The sequence below is a fragment of the Trichechus manatus genome, unplaced genomic scaffold, assembly GCF_000243295.1.
Source record: "Trichechus manatus latirostris isolate Lorelei unplaced genomic scaffold, TriManLat1.0 scaffold00079, whole genome shotgun sequence".
Lineage (NCBI taxonomy): Eukaryota > Metazoa > Chordata > Mammalia > Sirenia > Trichechidae > Trichechus > Trichechus manatus.
The window spans coordinates 12,495,025-12,516,550 of record NW_004444015.1 but is presented as its reverse complement, the minus strand read 5'-3'; the positions used below and the strand labels follow the sequence as shown (position 1 = coordinate 12,516,550).

General features: G+C 43.0%; 1 pseudogene; it reads right to left on the bottom strand.

Annotated features, from left to right (window-relative positions):
• Positions 1-35: 35 nt before the first annotated feature.
• LOC101342263 (zinc finger protein 263-like) lies at positions 36-11,894 on the bottom strand (annotated as a pseudogene).
• Between the last annotated feature and the right edge of the window lie 9,632 nt (positions 11,895-21,526).

Here is a 21,526-nt window from a genome sequence, read left to right as displayed (position 1 = left end):
GTTGCCTAGGGGAGAACACCTGGAGTGAACACACCTCAGAGCACCTGCCAGGCAATGTGGGTCATGGGCAGCACGGATAAGATCCAAAACCTGTGGAAGACTATTGCTGGGGACCTAGGATTTCAGGTCCTGCCTCAGCTGTCCTAACGGAACAACAGAAGAGTGACCCAATACCCATTTCATTCCTCATGAAATGCCTGCCTCCCCATTAGGCCCACCTTTATCCTATTTCATCGTATATGTTGGGAATCTTTCTTCTCACCTCATTCCTCCTTTGACCAGATTCTCTATGAAAGTGTTCCACCAGGGCCACAGCCTCCTCGATGCTCTGTGGATGATGCTTCTGCATCTGGGTCTGGAGTTCCCTGGGCAGAATGGTCAGGAACTGCTCTAGCACCAGCAGTTCCAAGATCTGCTCTTTGGAGTGGATCTCTGGCCTCAGCCACCGACGGCATAATTCCTGAAGTTGGCTGACAGCCTGGAGGGGTCCAACTGCTTCAGGATAGTAGAAGCTCCGGAAGTGCTGGCGAGAGCTCTCAGGGTCAAGACTGTTTGTCTGTGGGGTGGATTTCTTACTCTGACTGGAGCTCTCTTTCACAGATCCCTTAGTCTCCAACACAGACCTCATCTGGGGGTTCCAGCATGCAGCCACCTCAAGATCTCCCATCATCATTCTGCTCTAGGAACAGCTTTATTCCTGTGTGTGACAACCCCCTGGCACCACCTTTGACAACTAAGGCCCCTTCAGGTTTCGTACAAAATCAATTAGAGGATCTTCTTCCTGAGGACACTGAGGGAGGGCAGGAAAAAAGTACACGTCAAGTAGAAAGCCACATGACCCCTATGTACTTGCTACTTATCAGAGAAAAATGAATAGAAAAGGTCCTGTCCTGCCTGCCCTTTAAAATTAACTGCCAAGTATTAGAGCACTCATGATCATAGATTAGTTCAGGATCTAGATTTCTCTCCTTTTCTTTGTTATTCAACCTTGAGACAAAGCACAGCTCAGAGAAGGCAAATGTCAATCAATGACTTTTTCGTTGTTTGTTTGTTTTCTGGTTCAGGAAAGGTTGGTGGATGACAAAACTGGCATCCAATGGTTAAAAGGGGTTTTGAGATCATCCAAAGACTTAATCTGTGTGTTCCTGTCCTATCTTCACAATGTCAAGGGAAGACTGGGATGAAATGGGCACATTTAGTTTCTATAAACTTTAACAGATCATCCCAGTGTTTTGTTTTTACTTGGGGAAAAAACAATTTCTATGCCCCTTCATCCTTTTGTGAAGATGAAAGCCTTCACTTCATGGAATAGTTTGTAGTCTCCTTTCCATTGTATTAATACTGGCAGGAGAGTTGAGATAGTGAAACCAGAACAGAAGAAAAGTAATTAGGAGAAAAGTAGCTTTATTCCTATCAAGTGCCCCCAACTAAGGAACCACATCCTCATCATTTTTCTCTGTCATTTATTTGCAAGACTTATAAAGGGCACTGTGCAGATAACTTGTACCTGTAGTTTAAATGTTTTGTTTCCTTCCACTGGAAAAAATTAAAGCTGGCCTTTGTTTACAAGATACCAAAATGTCAGATAGTAAAGTAGGAGAGAAAAAGAGAAGGTGATGATTAAGGCTCTTCATTGACAGGGAAGGTCCTACTAAGGGTAACACTTCTGCTGACTTTACATTTCCTCAGGGTCATTTAACCTGTAAGTAAGGCCGAGGATAACATTGGATAATGTAAGCTCCATTTCCTCTGAGGTGATCCAAAAGAAATGGCAACCCAATTGTTTCTAGGATGTGAAAGAAATGACTGGCTCCAGCTACCTATTCAGGTTCAGGAGGTACGGGGACACTTCTTATATTTTAGTGTTAACAGAAGCAGATGTCTCTGGGACTGAACTGACCTTTTCTCTAGTGACATATGCTAGCAGAACCGGGAAAGTTTCAATGAGTGCAGTGGTAACATTACTGCCCCAACCTCTAACTTGGATTCGCTAAACCTTCCAGACGGACTACAGGAGCTCCTACAAGCACTCAACACTGGGGGAGCCTCCGAGTGTGCTTCAGCAGCAGCCCTGGGTTATATCTGCTCATAGGATAGAAAGAGGTTAGAAGTGCCTGTAGGAGCTGAGGACAGCTCCCGCTGGTGCGCAGGCGCACCCGCCTCCAGGCAATGAGGATGCCACCGTCTACTTAAAATGGCTGTGTCCCACCTCCACGCGCACTCCGCCGCCACGCAGCTGCCCCAAAGGCTGCAAATGGCAGGACCGGCCGACATCTCTCAGGAGTCTCCTGACCAAATCCAAAGGAAAATCAGTTTCTTGGTTACCTCAAGACAGCTCCGGCTTGCGTGGAGGCCACTTGCCTCTTTCACTGTCTCAACTGTAATATTACCTGTCGTCTACTCTGGAGAGCGCAACTCTCAGCCCCTGCGCCACTAGGGAAGGCAGTATCAGCAAAGAGCGCTATATGCTTGGAGAGCTAAGTCCCCAGGCTTCCGGAGCGCAGGGCCAATGGAAGATCAGGCCCCACCCGGCCCTCCTTTCTCCCTCTCCAGGACTCTAACCCGAAACACCATTTTTGGGTTGTGCTTTGTGGATCAGGCCCCAACCGGAAGATGAAAGGATGCGTGTCCGGTGACGTTGCGATAGCCACGCCAGCCGACTCCCTCCCTCTACCTGTGGAGACTAAGCCCGGTGGAGTCAGGGACTGGCCTGCGTGTCCTTACCCTCCCTGAGGAACCAGTTCCCTGCTTTCGTTCAGCCCTGGAAGAGTTAATACCACCAAGTCTTCAGGCCTAAGGGAAGCCTAGAGGAGCTCCTGAAACGTCTCCTCGCTTGGGAGCAAGAGAACCTGACTCCGGGTGTCGCAATTTGATCCCATTCCTGATTTGCGAGGTGTTGCGCGTCGAGAGTGTTCTTGCGTCACTCTCCACTCTCGCGGGACCTGAGGCCCTTTTGTACCGGGCACCTCACCCAGTAACAGTCGCCTCCCGGGATGTCGAGGGACCACGACAGGTATTGGCTCACAGGGTTTGGGCCGTCTCCCCACTGCGCGTGCGCAGTACTCTTCCTAGGGCCCAGCCAGAGGAAAGTTGGAGCTGTCATCCCTGGGCTTATGGGGAGCCTCCTCTGTAAGAGGCCCCAGACAGGCACCTCCTTTGTTCAGGAACAGCGGTCCCATAAACATTTTTAAATCATTTTCTGGTTCGCTGGCGCTTCCTTCACAACTATTACCATGTTCTTTTCTTTTGAGATAGGTTTTAACCTTGTGAGGTGGGTTCTTCGAGAAATAAAGAAATTGAGACGTAGGATATGACTTCCTCAGGGTTACATTGTTTATCAGTGGCAGATTTGAGAATGGAATTTAGGTTTCCTGTTGTCATATCCAGAGAGCCCTGGTGGTGCAGTGGTTAAGTGCTAACCGAAAGGTTGGAGGTTCGAACCCATTAGCTGCTCTGTGGGATAAAGATGTGGCAGTCTGTTTCCCTAAAGATTAAACCAAAAAAAAAAAAGCCTGTTGCCATCGAGTCAATCCCGACTCATAGCGACCCTACAGGACAGAATAGAACTGTCCCCTAGAGTTTCCAAGGAGTGCCTGGTGGATTCGAACTGCCAACCTCTTGGTTAGCAGCCGTAGCTCTTAACCACTACACCACCAGGGTTTCCTCCCTAAAGATTACAGCCTTGGAAACCCTATGAGGAAGTTCTACTTCGTCCTATAGGGTAGTTATGAGTTGGAATGGACTTGGAGGCAATGGGTTTGGTTTTGGGTTGTCATATCCTGTGCCTTTTCTGTTACAGTACGCTTCCCTGGAGGACAGGGATCTTGTTTTCATCTGGTATCTCCTGCAGTGCCTAGCATAGTCTTCTGGGTAAGGTTGGCAATCCATATTTAATGAATTATATTTCTAAGACTCTGAGTTGTCAGGTTGTCAGTGTTCTCCTAGTTATCAGTGTGCCTACCTAGTGTCAGCCTATAACAGTCAAAGTATTATTTACTAGGTCTACTATGGGTAGTCAGGAGCCCTGGTGGCACAGTGGTTAAGAGCTATGGCTGCTAACCAAAAAGTCGGCAGTTTGAATCCCCCAGCCGCTCCTTGGAAACTCTATGAGGCAGTTCTACACTGTCCTATAGGGTCGCTATGAGTTGGAATCGACTCGATGGCAATGGGTACTGGGTATGGGTAGTCAGGAACCCTGGTGGTGCAAATGGGTAGTGCTTAGCTGCTAACCAAAAGGTTGGTGGTTCAAATCCACCCAGCAGCCCTGCGGGAGAAAGACCTGGTGATCTGCTTCCATAAAGATTACAGCCAACAAAACCCTATCGGGCAATTCTACTCGTCATACGAGGTCTCTATGAGTCAGAATTGACGGAACCTAACAACAACAACAACACTATGGGTAACCAGTGTTAAGTCAACTAGGACAAGGTCTTTGCTCTCACAGTATCTAGTGAAGGATTGAGACAATTTCATGAATATCTGTTATTGAACAGAAGATAGTAAAAGCTGAATGCTGTGACAACTCCAAAGAAATGAAAGTTGACTTTTGGGTGGGGAGAATTATAAGAGACCTGGAGGAATTTCTGCTCATAGCAGAGTGTAGGGACATGTTCCAAGCAGAGGTAAAGCTAAGAGGAAAGGCTTCGAAAGTGGAAAGATTTGAGTATGATACAGTCTGTAGTCCACTTTTACTGAGTTGGGCTACATTTTGAGGAAGTGTAGAAAATAAGTTCATGCATACCCTATTTTGGAGGTCCTTGAAAGGATATGAAGAGGTTGCATCATTTGAGGGCTTTTAGGGGAGAATGCCTTAGAGTTTCTTAGAAGCAAGGATGGTGAAACTTCATCTCATGTACTTTGGATTTGTTATTAGGAGGGACCAGTCCTTGGAGAAGGACATCATGCAAAAGTAGAGGATCAGCGAAAAAGAGGAAGACCTTCAACAAGATGGACTGACACAGTGGCTGCAACAATGGGCTTAAACATAGCAATGATTGTGAGATGCTGCAGGACTGGGCAGTGTTTTGTTCTGTTGTACGTAGGGTAGCTGTGAGTTGGAACTGACTCAACAGCACCTAAAAACCTAACAAGGGAGAATGATTCATTCTAGGACAGTTTATCTGGAGGTAATTTTAAGGTTGTAATGTAGAAGGGAAGCGATTACAAGGCCAATATGCTCTTTTTGCTTTAGTATAGAATGGTGTCCTACTCCTCTAGGAACAGATCTTGATCCTTTCCCTTGAGTGAGGGAAAGGGAGTTAAAGAGAAGCATTAATAATGAGCATCTAAGTTAAATATATATTAAAGCAGGTCGGATTCTTTAGAATCTGAGTCAGGTTGGGACTTAATTTATTCAAACATAAGTACTGCTCCCAGTCTCTTATAACCAGTGGACAGTGGTGACTTTAGCTTTGAGAGCCTCATCACCTGGCCCGATGCTGGGCATTTAATTTGAACTTTTAAAATTCAATACATGAAGTTCTGCCAGCAGTATCAAACAGTGTCCTCGTATTTCATTGGCAGGCCTGATTCATAGGTAGGGAGTTGGTTGAGGGAAAGTGTGGAGAAGAAAATGGGAAAAGAGACCCTGTGGAAGGAAGAAGAAGGAAGGCTTGGATGCTGAATGAGTGCCACTAGTGATTTTCACTGTTTTCAGTTGATGCCATGGTTGCCTACCCTTGCTATGGCACCACAAGAGTCCCTTAAGTCTTTCCTTTTGATTTGACCTTCACCTGCCTGGGTTCTGTTTTGGAAATGGTGAATATACAGCTGAGAAGCAGTGAAGACAAATACATTGAGTTTATACTGAGACACCGACATAACTGCCATGTTGTTATTGTGTGCTATCGAGTCAATTCCGACTCATAGTGGAGACCCTATAGAACAGAGTAGAACTGCCTCATAGGGTTTCCTAGGCTGTAATCTTTACAGGAGCAGATTGCCAGGCCTTTTCTCCCATGGAGCAGCTGGTGCTTTTGAACCACTGACCTTTCAGTTAGTAGCTGAGTGCTTTAACCATTGTACCACCAGGGCTCCTTGTATAATAGTTACCACTTAGTAATTGCTTTAATTATAGCTACCTCTTTTAGAAAGTTACTTGATTCTAGGCTGTCATTGACTCTGCACCCTAGTTACTATCATATCCTTACCATGATCCTCGTAGTGATTCATCCCCTAAGTTGGCATTTTTTGGAACAAATAGCAGAAGAAAACCAATGGTACTCTTCTGGGTTCCTAGTAATGAACTTGAGAGAACCCTATGTAGTTGCAGAATGAATGAAGGTCAGTCACGTTCCATCCTAAAGAAGAAGAAAGATTACGGAGATACCAGTTGTCCTCCTCAGTTCTCTGGCATAGAATGGATAAAAGTGGCCATTTTTGTTTCTTCCCATGAGTTTATGTATCTGGAATGAGAATCATGAAATTAATCTACAGGAAGACATTTTCAATGAAGAGGACTTGAAGCACTTACTGATGAAGATCAAAGACCACAGCCTTCAGTATGGATTACACCTCAAAGAAAACAAAAATCCTCACAAATGGACCAATAAGCAACATCATGATACATGGAGAAAAAGACAGAAGTTGTCAAGGATTTCATTTTACCTGGATCCACAATCAACACCCATAGAAGCAGCAGTCAAGAAATCAAAAGACGCATTGTATTGGGCAAATCTGCTACAAAAGACCTCTTTAAAGTGTTGAAAAGCAAAGATGTCACCTTGAAGACTAAGGTACACCTGACCCAAGCCGTGGTATTTTCAAGCGCATCGTATGCCTGCGAAAGCTGGACAATAAATAAGGAAGACTGAAGAAGAACTGACACCTTTGAATTGTGTTGGCAAAGAACATTGAATATACCATGAATTGCCAAAAGAACGAACAGGTCTGTCTTGGAAGAAGTCCAACCAGAATGCTCCTTAGAAGCAAGGATGGCGAGACTACATCTTACATACTTTGGACATGTTGTCAGGAGGGATCAGTCCCTGGAGAAGGACATCATGCTTGATAAAGTACAGGGTCAGCAAAAAAAAGGAAGACCCTAACAAGATGGATTGACACAGTGTCTACAACAGTGGGCTAAAGCATAACAACGATTGTGAGGATGGCGCAGGACTGGGCAGTTTTTCGTTCTGTTGTACACAGGGTCGCTATGAGTCGGAACCGACTCAACGGCACCTAACAACAAAGGACATTTTAAATATCTGGAATGGCTATGGACAGCACCAGGAGGACCTGAAAGGAATATTTGAAGGCATAGAACTCTGGAAAAGTGTACCAACAGAAGGATTTATGGGAAACAACTGATAAGAAATACCAATAGATAAACCCTTTAAATTTCTTCAGGTGGTAGGGAAGGTGAGTCTTGGTTCATATTAAGCAAAATCTACACTGAAGAGTTATCACATAAAGTCTCAAATATGGTAAATGTATTGACACTCTGTTCTAATGTACATTTAGGAAAACAAGTGAAAGGAGAAAGACCTTTTTACTTTTTTACTATCGGAAATTACTTGTAAAATCTTTGAACTTATCTCTAAGAACTTCCATATTCTGAAACTCAATAATGTCCCAAATATGGAATAGTTTCAGTGAAAAATAACACTTGAGAATATACCAGATGTACACAAGGGAGATCTGAGAATGGAAATTTGCCATTCTCAAATCAAATTATTTACACACTTAGAGGTTAGTTTGATAAACATAAGCAGCACTCCGGTTAAAGCTCATGCTTCTTAGAATGCTATATTGAGTACAGTAAAAGTTGGATTCCATTTGTATGAACAACAGAACCTACTAACATTCTTATTTACCTCAAGATGCTATACAGATGTTCCCAACTACTAGCTCTCTGGACATCCCAGTGTCAGGATCCTTATAGCTTAGAGTCTACCCAAATAAATGGACTACTTCCAAATGAACTCTGCCTTACCGAGCAATATAATCCCCATTTTGTTTGTTTCTGGCAGTGAGGTAAAATCAGATCGTTTTGGAAGGGGAGAAGCACGCTGCATCTCTGCTACGTAAGATTACTCTATCCTTGACTGTGAGCCTTTCAAACTCCCTTCTTCTCAAGCGCCACCTTTTTAATTTGACCTGCTCTTTGAAATATGATTACAACAGAAGGGGAGGTCATCAATATTGCTGTTTAATAGCAGACTGCTTCCTGAAATTCCTGCCAATGTCTTGCATTGACCCCAGTGCCAGAGAAAAGGAAATCTTTTGCCAGTTTTATCTGCCCACAGTTGGCACAAACAGATTAATGCTGTCTATATGACAGAAATTATGCTAATATTTTGTGTAGCATCATGTCATTAAAACAAAGCAGAGAACATCTATACATGTGAAGTTTGCCAGAAGAGGGGCAAGATTGGAGACTGGGTGAAGGCTTCTATTGAAAAGCATCTTTTTAGTGCCTAGGGCAAAATATCTGGGGCTTGTCATTGCTCCAACATCAAGAGGCAGTACCCCAAGTAGAGCAACATTAGTTTGATAACATCATAAGAACTCCACGGGGGATATTACAGTGGTGGTAGGAGGGAGTTTTCCATTATTATGAGATTTACAGTTCACAAAAATTGCTTTAGACAGTGCTTAGTTATAACAACACACACTTTACAACACCCCACACATTTAATGGAATCAACAGCCACATTAGCCCTGTCCTGTTCCCTAGACCCACCAATGGTGATCCTATAACATTTTCTCTCTATTCTCAGTCCTCTCCCCCACTTCTATCTCCAATTATCACACTACCACTGACCTCCTCTTATGAACAGTGTGGGTCACAGGAAGGGAGAGAACAGGAAGATCTTTTAAATTGGCTAGGAAAACCGAGGAAAATCTCATATTAACTGGGGCAGGACTGAGACGAGACTGATAAAGAATGGGAAGCAGGGGGTGTGTCTATCACTTGCATGGCTATATTTGATAGCCTGTTGCCAATGGCATTTGTTTCACCTTCTTTTTCTCCTAAACAGCTAGTTAGATACCTTTTCCCAGGGCCATATCCTGAGATACTTTCCTGGCGTCAGAATTTCCTACCTAGAATATGTCCTGGTGTCTACCTCTTTTCCATAGACACACACTCCTAGAATTTCTATCCCTGATTCTCCAATCTAAAATATGATTTCCCTTAATAAGATAATCTTAGAACATGATTTTTTTGTTTGCCTCCCTCTACATTTTCCCACCATTAATGATCAATAATGCAATTATATCTGGTGTGTTGTAGCTTCCTTCCTAGGGACCATTTGGAAGACCAAAATATCCTGCCTTTGAAGAGCCAGATCTTTCAGCTAGTTCACAAGAAAGTAAATCTTCTAAACAAAGAGGAGAAGGAGGGAGGGAGGAAGAAGAAAGGGAAAGAAGGAAGAAGCAGCAGCCTTATGACATCACACTGAGCAGCCACTGGGCTTGTACCCTTCTTACCATGTAGCAATCCTAAACCCAGGGTGTGCCAAGCCTACAACCTGCCTCAGCGTTTTTGCTGTCATCTTTGTCAGTACCTCCCTGACCAACCCAGTGAGGCCACAGAGAACATCAGGTCCTCTACGCAAGGCAGAGAGAAACAGATCAACACTGAGGGCCAAGGCAAAGTCCCTCAATGAAGACTCATACACTTTCATATTTGTTGGTGTTAGGTGCCGTCGAGTCGATTCTGACTCATAGCAACCCTACGTACAACAGAACGAAACACTGCCCAGTCCTGCGCCATCCTCACAATCATTGCTATGTTTGAGCCCATTGTTGCAATCACTGTGTCAATCCATCTCGTTGAGGGTCTTCTTCTTTTTCACTGACCCTCTACTTTACCAAGCATGATGTCCTTCTCCAGGGACTGGTCCCTCTACTTTCATATTACCCTAAGATATTTATTATCATCCAGACATACTCTCAACAGGAAAGGGTATCATCCCTGATTTCCCTTGGATCTAATATTTCAAAATTTCCCAGGAAATCCACCTTTCATGAGACCCTCTACCCAGGGATAAGACTCAGGGGCTCTGTTTATCTTTTTCTGACAGAGATAGAGGGAAATCTAAATCTCTGCAAAGGAGAGACTACATCAGAGTCCTGCTTCCTCTTCCAATTCCTGGCTGCCCTGAAAATTGCATGTTACTGTCCCTTAGGTGTCTAGTTCCTTTTTGTCTGAGGTGACATTTACATGCTTTGGCTGTTAATAGCAACCCTTTCAGGCCATTGAGGGGCATTGTGTTTGCTGACCTAGACTGCACATGGCTTCCCAGCCAGGGCCTTTAGGACAGTTTCAACTCACAACCAGTCTTCTGTTGACCTCCAGCTGGTTTCCCAGGATACTTGGCATCTCAAGGGCCTCAGAAGCTCAAATGCTCCTGCTGAATGTCCCAAGTAAGAAATTAATAAGAGAAAGAACATACATATTCCCACAATTGCTGAGATAAACATTGTATGCAACAAGGCATTCAAACCACAACTTGGACAAATATACCTACAGTGTGGGTGTACCTTGGGCCAGGAAGGATTTATTAGAGAATTTTACCCAGCAGTTAACTTCAAAGACTTGCCATCCTCACTGGTTCAGACAGAATAAAATTTAAAACTGCTTTTTAGTTTCATGCTAATCCTTTGCTGCCACTTTGCCTCTCTCACAATGGACCTCTCCCCCTTTTTTCTTTACAGTAATTACCCTAAAAAATGTAGAGGTCATTTGGTCAACCGGGGCAAGGAAGACCAGCTCTTAAAAACAGGACCCTGTGAATATGCCACCTTACCTGGGTCAAAATGAAATTCCGTGTTTCTATCCAGTGCGAGTTCTCTGGTGACTGATAAGGCATGAACTCTGAGAAAAGGGTTATCTACATTCAGAACATTTATAGGGTCTCCTGAATGAGTTCTTGGGTGACAAATCTGATTGGAGCTGTGAGAGAAACTGTCTCCACACTCATGACAGTTATAGGGTTTCTTTCCTGTGTGAATTATTTGGTGCTTGATTAAGTTGGATCTGTGAGTGAAATTCTCCCCACAAAGGGGAGATTTTATATGTGTGTGTGTGTGTGTGTGTGTGTGTGTGTGTGTAATATACACACACACATGTACATATATTCCTTCCTGCGTGGATTCTCTGATATCCAGTGAGGTATATACCCTGTTGGAAACTTTTCCCACAATTCAAACCTTCAGTGAGTTTTTTTTTCTGCCTTGTAGGGCTCAAGATTTGTAAGGAATAGGGTATTGTAACTCATTGCTCTCTCACTCATGAGTTCTTTCATATATGACAGGGTGTGCACTATGAGAGAAACTTTCCCCACACGTGGGACACTTATAAGGTCTCTCTCCTGTGTACATTCTCTGGTGCCTAAGGAGGTTGGTACTGTGAGCAAAGATCTCCCAACACTTGGGGCACTTGTTGGGCTTTCCAACTGTGTGTGTGTGTTCTCTGGTGCCTGTGGAATTTGGAGTTGCAAGAGAAGCTTTTCCACATAGGTTACATTGATAGAGCTTCTTGCCTGTGTGAGTGTGCTCATAGCAAGTCATTTGGGTATTTTGACTTAAAGTTCTTCCACACTCAAGGTACTTATGGGGCTCCTCTCCCAAGTATGCTCTGTGTATCGAAAATTGGAGTCCCACCAAAGATTTTGCCATTCTCCACACCCATACACAGTCTTTCTGTTGCGTGAGTTCTCTGGTACCTAATTAGGTTCAAGTTGTTAAAGCAAATTTTGCCACACAAGTGATATAAATGGAACTTTGGAGTCCTTTTGATTTCCCCAGTCCTTTGCAACTTGTGGCCCCCACTAAGAATTGTTCCATTCAGTCCTCTGGGAGAGGGTCCCAATGCCCTCCTGACCTGTAGGTCTTCCCTGCCCAGTACTCCAAGGAACCTTCCCACTGACCTTGTCAGGGAACAGCTCTTAAGGGTGGTTTTTCTCAGGGGAAAGAGACCAAAAGGTTTTTTTTCCCAGTTCTCCAATCTCTCTTCCCGTGGTAGAGTGAAAGAAAGCAAACCTTTACATTATTTCTGTACTGGAGAAAAGGAAACACTGAGCTTCAGCTACTGACTGTAGATCAGAAACCCAGAGTGGGGTGGTTCTGCCTCAGTTTCCCATAGACCCTCTACAGGGCACATCACATAAGAATCAGAGTTCAGACCAGTCTTGGAATTCCCTTGTGGGGGCTCCACCCACTCACCAATTGAGCCCCTGGCTTAAGCTCTTCAGGAATGGGTGGGATGGAGCAGGGTTAGGACTAGGGTAAGGCAAGTGACCTTGAGAGTGGGTGCCTCAAGTTTTGTGCCCTGGGTACCTCACTTGCCTCACCCTAGTGAGGATGGAATGTGGGCTGTGGGGACACAGGAAGCAGTATACCTTCCTTTCAGCAGTGGTGGGCTAGCCCTAACCTGAAGGGTCTCAGACCCAAACCCCCAAATGCCTCACTCTCAATGACTGAGAACCTTGCTGGGCAGGCTTCTCATCTTCATTCCTTACCTGGAACTGGGCTTTTGGGGCTCAGGCTCTCCTTGCAACTCTGGACACTGGGATTCCATGGCTTTCCTCCTTTTTCCATCTGGCCACTTAGTGCCTCCTGACTGGGAATCTGAGATCCTGTTCACATTGAAAGAAATATATTACACCAGCACTTTCCTCTACCAGGCAGGGGAAACAAAGATAGTCTTATTCCCTCCCCTCAACAGAAGAATATAGAATTCTCAGAAAGTTTGACAGCAGTTAGTTGGAATATACACTGAACTATTCCCAGTGCTTATCTTGGGAAAGAAACTAAGAAGGGAAGCTATGGCTTTTTTTCCTCTTTAAACTTTATAATACTTGGATCATTTTTTTTGCAATGAGAATGTACACTTCTGTAACTAAAGCAGTAATAACAAGAATATGGTTGGATGGTCAGCTCCTTAGAGAATGAGATTAATATTGTAAAATAGCCTTGACTCTTACGTATAAAAATAGAATAGAATTAAGTTTGACTGGGCAACTCCAGAAGGAGAAAAAATAATAATAAAATGATGGATAACAAGAAAAGGACTTAGGTTTCAGAGGAACATGTTGTTAAAAATTAAAGGTCCAATTGGTGTGTGTTATGAATTGAATTGTGTCCCCCAAAAGATATGTTGAAGTTGTAACCCCAGTATCTGTGAATGTGACCCTGTTTGGAAATAGGGTTTTTGAAGGTTAACATTAGGTCATACTGAGAAGCATAGGACCTAATCCTATATGACTCTTGTCCTTATAAAAGAGAACACACATGGAGAGGTAGACACAGGAGGAAGATACACTGTGCATCTACAAGCCAAGGAACACCAAGGATTTCTGGCAGCGACCAGAAGCTGGGAGAGTGGCATGGAACAGTTCCTCTTTCTGAGCCCTCAGAAGGCATCAACATATCCAGTACTCTGATTTGGACTTCAAGCCTCCCAAACTGTGAAACAATAAATTTCTGTTCCTTAAAGCCACCCACTTTGTGGTATTTTGTTATGGTAGCCCTAGGAGACTAAGGTAGCGTGCTGTGCTAAAAAGAAAAACAATAAAGCCTCATTCCACCTCGAGCAAGTATGGCTTAAACAGAAGCCCAGCTCCAATAAACTGTGATCTGAATTTCTTTCTATATTTAGCACTTACTGGTAGAGGTATGCTCAACTTTAGGCACCACAGCAGTTGAAAAGTGATATGGAGAACCTGGAGATGGTCCCAATGGAAGGAAAACAAAATACAAAAACAGCAGTGTCTTAGTTATCTAGTGATGCTGTAACAGAAATACCACAAGTGTATGGCTTTAAGAAACAGAAATTTATTGTCTCACAGTCTAGTAGGCTACAAGTCCGAATTCAGGGCACCAGCTTCAGGGAAAGGCTTTCTTTCTCTGTTGACTCTGGAGGAAGGTCCTTGTCATCAATCTTCCCTTGTTCTAGGAGCTTCTCTGCACAAGAACCCCAGGTCCAAAGGACGTGCTCTGCTCCCGGCGCTGCTTTCTTGGTGGTATGAGGTCCCCATCTCTCTGCTAGCTTCTCTCTTTTATATCTCAAAAGAGATTGGGCTAAGATACAACCTAATCTTGTAGATTGAGTCCTGTCTCGTTAATATAAGTGCCACTAATCCCATCTCATTAACATCATAGAGGTAGGATTTACAACACATAGGAAAATCACATCAGATGACAAGATAGTGGACAATCACACAATACTAGGAATCATGGACTAGCCAAGTTAACCAATATTTTTGGGCAACACAATTCAATCCATAACATTCCACCCTTTGGCCCCCCAAAATTCATGTCCTTGCCACATGTAAAACACATTCACCCCATCATATCATAGCAAAAGTCTTAAATCAACTCCAAGTCCAAAATCCAAAAATTCCTCTTTGTCTGTTAAATCTAGAATACAAGTTATCTGCTTCCAAAGACATTTCCATTACAAATGGGAGAAATTGGAGGGAAAGAAGGGATAACAGGAACCAAGCAAGTCAGCAGAACACATTACATTAGCCCTCAAAGCTTGAAAAACATCCTCTCTTCTCTGAGACCATTTACACAATGGCCCTGCCCTCCAGATTCTAAATATTGGCCACGCTTTCCAGATTCTGAGTGGAGGTCCCTCGGCCCTGGACTTCAGCTCTGCCTTCCAGGCCCAGTGGAATGGCAACTCTGCTCCCTCGGCTTTGGGCGGCCCAATTCTCCTAGTCCATCTGAGTAGCGACTCCACCCTTTGAGACTGAGGTGGCTCTGCTTCTTGTGTTTCTTGTCTCTTCAGCTTCTGCTTCTTGGTTCCTTGGCCTCTCGGCCCCTCAGGCCTCACTGCCCGCATCTGCCCTGCTCAGGCAAGTGTTCCAAAGCTCTTCAGCCCCACCAATAAATGCCTGGAAGCACCCCACTCCACCAGTAAACTTCAGCCTGAAGGCACTCAGGTTTCTTGCTCTGTGGGTCGGCAAGCCTAGTTCCACCGATAAGTGCTCCAAGGTACACCACTCCACCAGGATGCCTCCTGCGCAAAGGCACTCAGCTCTCTCGCTTTGTGGGTCAGCTCCAGTGCTGTCTCGTGCTGGTCTCCTGGTTCTGCTGCTGCCGTTTCTCTGATGCTGCTTCTCACCATCTGCACCATCTCCAGTGTAACAGCTCTCCTTATGTCCTTCTGAGTCCTCTATCCATTCAGTTTCAAAACCACGCCCACATTTTAGATATCTGTTAGAGCAGCACCCTACTCTGTCAGTACCAAATTCTTAGTTATCTAGTGCTACTATAACAGAAATACCACAAGTGGATGGCTTTAACACACAGAAGTTTATTCTGTCACATTCTAGTAGGCTAGAAGTTCAAATTCAGGGCATCAGCTCCAGGGGAAGGCTTTCTCTCTCTGTTGGCTCTGGAGGAAGGTCCTTGTCATCAATCTTCCCTTGTTCTAGGAGCTTCTCCGTGCAGGAACCCCGAGTCCAAAGGATGTGCTCTGCTCCTGGCGCTGCTTTCTTGGTGGTATGAGGTCCCTGTCTCTCTCTGCTGGCTTCTCTCTTTTATATCTCAAAAGAGATTTGCTTAAGACACAACCCAATCTTGTAAATTGAGTCCTGCCTCATTAGCATAACTGCCACTAATCCCAGCTCAATAACATCGTAGAGGTAGGATTTACAACACATAGGAAAATCACATCAGATGACAAGATGGTGGACAATCGCACCGTACTATAGGAATCATGGATGGACTAGCCAAGTTGACAGATACTTTGGGGGGACACAGTTCAATCCACAACAAGCAGTAACCTCTTTGCAGAATTAGTATAAATGAGTGTACAGTTGTGATTCACTTTACTCAAACTTGATATATGAAGACAAAGTGCAGTGTGATACTTTCTTCCCATGTGTGTTTCAACATAGCTGTAGTTGCAGTGTACATATGGTATTGTATGTTGTTTTTAAAATCTTCAAATTTTTATCAGGAGAATTTTCATATACACAGAAAAATTGAAAAAATGTACAATGAATACCTGTATACCCTCCATCACAATCCAACTATTAGCTTTTTGTAATTTTTATAGGATCAGTTTTAATTTCTGGATAGTAGTTCATCACACCAATACATCTTAACTTATTTAGCCAGTCCTCTATTTGGATATATACATTGGCTCCAAATTACCAAAATTATAAGTAATGCTTGATGAAAATATTTGAGCACAGAGACCCTCTTTCTTGAATTTTTAAGGTCTGTGACAGATGATAAACTGGGATTTTGATGCCGCTGCCCCTGAAATTTTCACCTTTGAGGAGGGGTCTAAAAATATTGATGGAAAATAGAAGTATAAGAGAATCCAGAAGAATAAACACTTTGAAATTGCAAAAGATAAAAAACTTAGAGCACCCACAGTATCCTGGGATGTGGTGAATATGTATGTATGAGGGAAGATATCACTGGATTCTATTTGTTATGCTCTAGGAAGTCCACTATGGTTCAGCCTCTCTGTATTAGCTCTGACAGCTGGTGATTGAGTCCAGGGCTATATGGAAGTGTACTGACTGTGTCACTTGGCAGGTGTTTAACTGAACCAAGTCAAGTGGATAGCGGATCAAGCAATGCCCCATGTGGAAGCTTCTTTGCAAAACTCAGAGCTTGTGTCAAGGAGATGACTACCTAAGGGACAGGACTCTGATCAGAAATGGCTCAGTCTTCTGCCCTGGAAAAGAATTCCTTACCCACGAGTCCACATTTTCATCCCTCTCCTGCACCATGTCTCTGGAGATGGCCCTCATAGTAGGGTCCTGATGCCCCCAGCGCCTCCTAGAAGATGTACACAGCCACTTCCCCGAAGCACTCAGACAACTGAAACAGCATAAGATCTTCTTCAGCCCCAGATGCATCAAGAACAATTCTACAGCAGAGTGATGGCATAAAGGGGCAAAAACAAGGGTGCTGAGAACACATATGGGGAGAAAGGTACCAGGCCTACACATGAGGTATGGAAGAAACAAATGAAGAAGGTAGGGGAGATACATGTGGGTGACAGAAAGGATCCTCTGCGAGTGGCAGAAAGGCCTCCCTATGGAGGACATCAGGGAGGATGAATGCCAATGAGGGGAGATAATGGGAACTTCATCACCTAGGACCCAGTCGTCTCCTTGTCTTACATGATCCATTCAGGAAGAAAGGGAAAAAACCAAGGAGTAAATAATACTGAAGGTGATAGAAATCACAGTGAGAACAGCAATCCTAATTCATTACATCCCATGGATTATTACAACATAATATCCATTCCCTAAAACCAGGTCCTTGCTCCTTAGGACTAAACACTCTAAGAAGGCAACTGAGGCATGATAATATCCATGTCTTAGTTGTCTAGTGCTGCTGTAACAGAAACACCACAAGTGGATGGCTTTAACAAAGAGAAATGTATTCTCTCACAGTCTAGGAAACTAGAAGTCCTAATTTAGGGTGCCAGATCCAGGGGAAGGCTTTCTCTCTCGTTGGCTCTGGAGGAAGGTCCTTATCATCAATCTTCCCCTGGTAAAGAAGCTTCTCAGTGCAGGGATCCCGGGTCCCAAGGACACACTATGTTCCCGGTGCTTCTTTTCTGGTGGTACGAGGTCCCCCTGTCTCTCTGCTCACTTCTCTCTTTTATATCTCAAAAGAGTTTGGCTCAAGACACAATCCAATCCTGTAGATTGAGTCCTGCCTCATTAACATAACTGCCACTAATCCCATCTCATTAACATCATAGAGATAGGATTTACAACACATAAGAAAATCACATCAGATGACAAGATGGTGGACAATCACACAATACTGGGAATCATGGCCTAGCCAAATTGATACACATATTTTTGGGGAACACAGTTCAATCCATGACAATCCATAATGATGAGGTCACAGTAAAGGCATGCAGTGCTCTAAGTCCCCAATCATTCAGCTAGTGTTCCCACTGAATCCAGATTGTCTCTGCTCTACATAAAAAAGAACTCCATTCCCCAGTAGGTTTGAGATGCCCCTCCCCCACACAGACACCTTGCAAGGAGGGGTGCTGGCAAGGGAGATCCCATCCCAACAAGCAACCAGCCTGGGAAGAGTGTTCCTTCCCCACCATGTCTGAGACACACACACCACCTGCCCCCCCATGCAGAGACGTCAAGAAGCAAAGGGACATCAATGAAGTGCCTGGCTCAGGAAGCACTCTGCTTCACTGCCGGGCCTAAGACTGCCCTTCCCTATCCAGAGACACTTGTTGCTAGGAGGTATCAGCAAAGGGGATCATGCCACAACAAGCACCAGGTCCATGAAATGCTTTTTATCCCCTACAGACAGGGGATCTCACCACAAGAATCTCCCAACATGGGAAGTACTGATCTTACAGAGTGCAAAAGAATCCCTTCCCCCACCAAGGTGACAAGGCCTGGGGGAGCTCCTTCCAGCCTTTCAAGCAGCATCAGCAAGGGCAAATGGAAGCCCCAGCAGCATGAGATAAACCAAGCAGAACAATATACCACCATGTAGGTTCTAAAAATTAAACTGTCATTAAAATCACAGCCCCCAAAAGGAAGGCCAGGACTTGTATGCCGAAACTAAAAGGGGTCCAATATCTGTTGCCGTCGAGTCGATTCCAACTCATAGCAACCCTGTAGGACAAAGTAGAACTGTCCCATGTAAAGGCTGTAATCTTTACAGAAGCAGACTGCCACATCTTGTTCCCATGGAGCAGCTAGCGGGTTCAAACCGCTGACCTTTCGGTCAGCAGCTGAGCACTTAACTACTGTGCCACCAGAGCTCCTCCTAAATGGGGGTACTGCATGCTTAAAAAAAAGTCTCACATAATAGCCATAATGCCCAGGATACAATGAAAACTTACCCATCATACAAAGAACCAGGAAAGTCAAAACTTGAAAGAAGAAACAATTTGACACGAACACAGAGAGGAATCAGATGTCAGAATTAGCTGACAATGATTTTAAAGCAGCTATCATAAAAATAGTTCAAAATCCAATTACAAATTATCTTGAAAGAAAACATTGAAAATCTCAGAAAAGAAATAAAAGTTATTAAAAAAATGGAAATTACAAAACTGAAAAATACAGTAACAGAATTTTTTTAAAATCTCACTGGGTGAGCTTAATAATACAGTGAAGATGACAGAAGACAGAATCAGTGAACTCCAAAATACATGAATAGAATTTACCCAATCTGAAAAACAGAGAGAAAAACAGACTAAACGAACAACTGAATGAATGAATGAATGAACAAACAGAGCCTTGGGTACCTATGGGACAATAACAAACCATGCAATACTTGAACCATCAGACTCCCAGAAGGAGAAGAGAAAGGGAGTGGGGTTGAAAGAGGACTGGAAGAAATAATGGGGGAAAACTTCCCATATTTGACAACAGATAAATCCACAGATTGAAGAGGCTGACAGGTCCCAAACAGGATAAACTTGAAGAAATCCATGCCAAGACACATCATAAGTAAACTTCTGAAAATTAAAAACAAAGAAAAAAATCTTGAAAGCAGCCAGAAAGGACACATGACCTAGATAGGAACACCAATTTGAATGACAGTGGATTTCTCATCCAAAGCCATGGAGGCTAGAAGGAAGGGGCATAGCATTTTTCAGGTGCTGAAAGAAAATAATTGTCAGTCACAGATTTTATATCTGATGAAATTGTCATTCAGAATGAAGGGTAAATAAAGATGTTCTCAGATAAAAGAAAACTAAAAGAATATAAAGCTTATGCTAAAATTTGTATATTTCTATGGAAAGGCACAGGCTCTAGAATACCTAAAACAACCTTGAAAAAGAAGAATAAACAGGGAGAAATTACCTGATATTAACTCCTATTATGTAGCTACAGGAATCAAGACTGTGATACTGGCTAAGCAATAGATAAACAGGTTTATGGAATATAATAGAGAACCCAGAAACAGATTAACGCAAATTTGCCAAATTGACCTTTCTTATAAATATTATGGTAGCTTTCAATTTATTTATAGAATAGTATCACTATTTAAAATAATATTTCAAAGGGGTAGCATGAGGGAGCTTTAAACTGTTCTGTATCCTGAAGTTGGTTACACGCATCTGTAAACCACCAGATGCTGTCAAGTCAATTTCAACTCATGGCAACCCCATATGTGTCAGAGTAGAATTATGCTCCATAGGATTTTTTTTTTAGTTTTATTTATTTTGTTGTTGGGAATATACACAGCAAAATATACACAATCCAGCAGCTTCTACATGTACAAATTAGTGACATTGTTTACATTTTTCGAGTTGTGCAACCATTCTCACCTCCTTTTCTGAGGTGTTCCTTCCTCATTAACATAAATTCACTGCCCCCTAAGGTTTCTATCTAAACTTTCAAGTTGCTGTTGTCAATTTGAGCTCATATAGATGGTTCTTAAGAGAACATAATGCTCAAGGCAGACTTTTTTTACTAGTTAAGCTAAACTATTGTTTGGTTTTAAGAAGACTTCAGGGGATAATTTCGGTTTAAGGTTTAAAGATTTTCTATCTCAGGGCAATAGTTTCAGGAGTTCATCCAACCTTCAAGGCTCCAGGAAGTCTGGATTCCATGCGAATCTGAAATTCTGTTCTGCATTTTCCCCCTTGCCAAACTGACTTTTGATGAAGCGGTAAAAGCAACTCAGTGAAGAAAAGGATAGTCTTTTCAATACTTGATGTTAGAGCAATTGGACATGCATAGGCCAAAAACAAAAGCAAAAAAACCTCGCAACCTAAACTTAATGTCTCACACAAAAATTAACTCAAAATGGACCACAGCCTTAAATGTAAATCTATAAAACTTTCAGGAAAAAAAATAGGAGAAAATCTTTGTGATTTAGGCCTAGGCAAAGATGTGACACCAAAAACATGATCTATCAAAGGGAAAAACGGTATATTGAACCATCATCAAAATTAAAAACCTCTGTTCTGTGAAAGACCTTGTCAAGCCCATGAAAAGACAAGCTACAGAAGGAGAAAATATTTGCAAACTGCATATCCAACAAAGGACTAGTATCTAGAATATATAAAGGACTCTCAAAACTTAGCAGTAAAACACAACTAAATTAGAAAATGAGCAAAACACATCAACAGGCATATCACCCAAGAGGATATAAACATGGCAAATAAGCACATGAAAAAAATGTTCCTTTTAGGGATATGCAAATTAGATCTACTATGAGATATCACATATGCAGTATGATAAGGGCTAAAATAAAAAATATTGATAACACCAAATTCTGGCAAGGATTAGGATAAAGTGAATCACTCACACATTGCCGGCTGTAATGTAAAATGATACAGTCATTCTGAAAAACAGTTTGGCAGTTTCTTACTAAACTAAACATGTGACTACCACTCTATTTGTAATATCCAAAAGCTGGAAACAATACAGATGTCCTACAACAGGTGGATGGTTCAACCAACTGGTGTACATTCATACCATGGAATACTACTCAGCAATAAAAAGAAACAAACTATGAATACACAGAACAACTTGGATGAATCTTGAGGGAATTATCCTGAGTGAAATAAGCCAATCAAAAAGGTTACATGCCGTAT